The sequence below is a fragment of the Serinus canaria genome, chromosome 5 (assembly GCF_022539315.1).
Source record: "Serinus canaria isolate serCan28SL12 chromosome 5, serCan2020, whole genome shotgun sequence".
Lineage (NCBI taxonomy): Eukaryota > Metazoa > Chordata > Aves > Passeriformes > Fringillidae > Serinus > Serinus canaria.
In genome coordinates this window covers 17,550,947-17,553,680 of record NC_066319.1, presented here as the reverse complement: position 1 = coordinate 17,553,680, position 2,734 = coordinate 17,550,947, and positions in this window count along the sequence as shown.

The window sequence follows — 2,734 nt, the reverse complement described above, 5'->3', positions numbered from 1 at the left end:
GTGGTTGTGTTGAGAGATTTTTTTCTAGGTGCTGCAGGAGATCAGTCTCCCATCCTCAATCACTGATCCTAGTGTGACCTTCCCTTCTCGCTGCTCAGGAAGTGGCCTCTCTCCCATGGTGGTACACAGGGGGTCTTACAAGCAGGGAGAGAGTTAACCAAGAACCCATGTCTTAGGGGCAGCTCAGGAGAAATTAATCTCCAGTCGTTTTTTACCTCCTTTAAGCAGCCAGAGTCTGTCCAGTTGATTAGAGAAGGCAGAGCACGGAGGAGAAAAAGGGGAGACACTTCCCCAATGTCTGTGGGTATAGTGCTTTCAGAGAGGGATGGGTTTTCACCTTGTTACCTGTATCCAGAGAACTAAACCTTTATTTTATTAACATCCCATGCATCCTTTTCACTAGAGTTTGGAATTTGGTTGCTTTTAATCCTTGTGCCCTGGCATGGCTCCAGCTGGATGTTCATGCATTACAGAACTAATCACTCTGCAGTTTTGACCAAACAAATTATTACTCATTTCCCCTGCTATAAACTGATAGCACAAGTAGTTCCTTGTAACATATATATTTTGTAAGCAGGAAAGGGTGGATTTTTGTTTCAAGGATGACAAAGTGGCACAGAATTTGAGTAGGCTGAGCTTGGACAACAGTAAGCAGCAGGGTTGGGGTTTATTACTGAAAGGTTTTTTGTTGTCTCTCAGCATAATCATTAAATGTCCTGCTGGAAGACCCAGGGGTATGTTGCTAGTTTTTAAACCTGTCTGATAACAGACCTAAATGAGACCAGAATTTCCAAAAAGTTCTTCATTTTACTACCTCCCCCTTTTTTGTCAGAATCTCTCCTGCCTCTAAATGGAAGCTCTGGGAGCAGCTACCTTTGTAAGTGGTTGCTGGAAACTGTAGCATAAATGCAAATAATGAGATATCCTGAGGGGGCATGAAATGAGGGAGGATGCAAAATAAGACTGCCTGGGGGCTTATACATTCACCATTTGGCTCCAGCCTCTTAGTGAACAAGTGACTTTTTGCACATAATCTGTAAGGTATTTTGGAATCATGTCACAAGAAAGTACACTTCTTACAGCCTGGGAAGCCTTATCCTGGCACATGCAGCAGTGCACCTGTGTACACAATCAGGTGTAGGGGCAAAAGCAAAAAGCCAGCTGCTCTGATAAGTAGCCACAGCCCCACAAATCCCTGCAGGCCAGCAAAGGGATCTCACTCTGCTTTGCTTTCACTTGTCTGTTTCATGTCAATATGCTAAGGGTAAGCATAAGAGGATTAGGCTGACAGAATCTCTTTGAAAAGCCAAAACAGGGCTGAAAAGAGAGCATTAAGCCACAGTGTTAAATGTGACAAATGCAGAAATTGCAAACGTTTGAGATGTTGTTTTCTAGTACCTTCTTTATTCCAGATCCAAGGGACCTTTTCCCTTTACATATAATTAATGAGTTCCTGTTATGGGGATCATGCAGTCACTCACACATTATTATTTTCTGTCCTATCACCTTCTTCTCTTTGTGTCATTTCATGATCTTTTTACTTGGATGATTGCTTAGACTACAAACATATATATTTGTTGCATTAATAAGAAGATGGACTCAGTTTCTTCATGCAGAAAAGTCAGTTCTTTATTCACAAAGCTCATATTTATAGGAAATATCAGAAGGCACTTAGATCTAATTGGCTAACACTACACTGACACTTTATTGGCTGGTAAATGACTAGGCTGTACGTCTGTCAAATCTCTCTATATCTGGTTAGTTTACCTATTTTGTTCACTGATTCCTATGGGACAGATTTCTTGTTTATTACAGGTGCAACTTATTTTCCTCTCTAAGAATAAGTTGTTATGCAAACAGATTCTCAAGATTTCTTCACCTGGGAACTTAGCTAGCTGCCCTTAGAAGAAGTAACAGGCCAGCTAATAATTCAGCAGAGCAAGGCCTGATTTCATAATGCCTTTCTTTCATAATATCTTTACCTGCATGTAACATATATAGACCAAGTACTTAATCTCCAATTATAAATGTATCTCACAGCCCATGATACATCTTCAAATGCTCTGTTTGGCAATATCCCTTTCAGTGCCAATAGACCCAGGCACTTTGTTAGGAGGTGCTCATTACTTATCCGGCTGTGGATGAGTCACACGGAAATTTTGGTTGGTGTGGCTACAACAACCCGGCTCCAGCCTATCCAGCCTGCAGGGCATGTTTATTTATGTATATATATAATGCTGCAAACACTGAAAATACTGGTCCACAGGAGACCTGACCAGGTAAAATTAGTCTCCTCAAGGCAAACAAGTATTTGCAGTAAAAAAAAATCTATTACTCCAGCAGTAAGCTAGGACAGGGAGGTGGGGGTCCTGTGGTGTATCTCGCCTTTACCTGCAGCTCTCCCAAGCACAAAGAAGCACTTGTGCCTGGTCATGCCCATTTGCTGACCCAAATCTGCTGGGCTGGGGAGGTTATGTGGTTTCCTGTTTGGGCATGAAATCCCTGGACATGGCAAGAAGGCAGTGGCCCAGTGCCCTGGCTACCCAGGGCTCCACCAAGGAGGGCCAGGACCTGGGCAGAGGCCAGTGTCTCTTGTGGCCTCCACGTTCTGCCACGTGTTCCCTGAAACAAATCTGTCAGTGTGCAAGCAAGCTGATCCCCCAAGGCTCTGTTTGATCACTTGGTTCTCCGGCAGCTCTGAGCTAAAGTGAGCTTACTCCTTGGGAAGCATGAA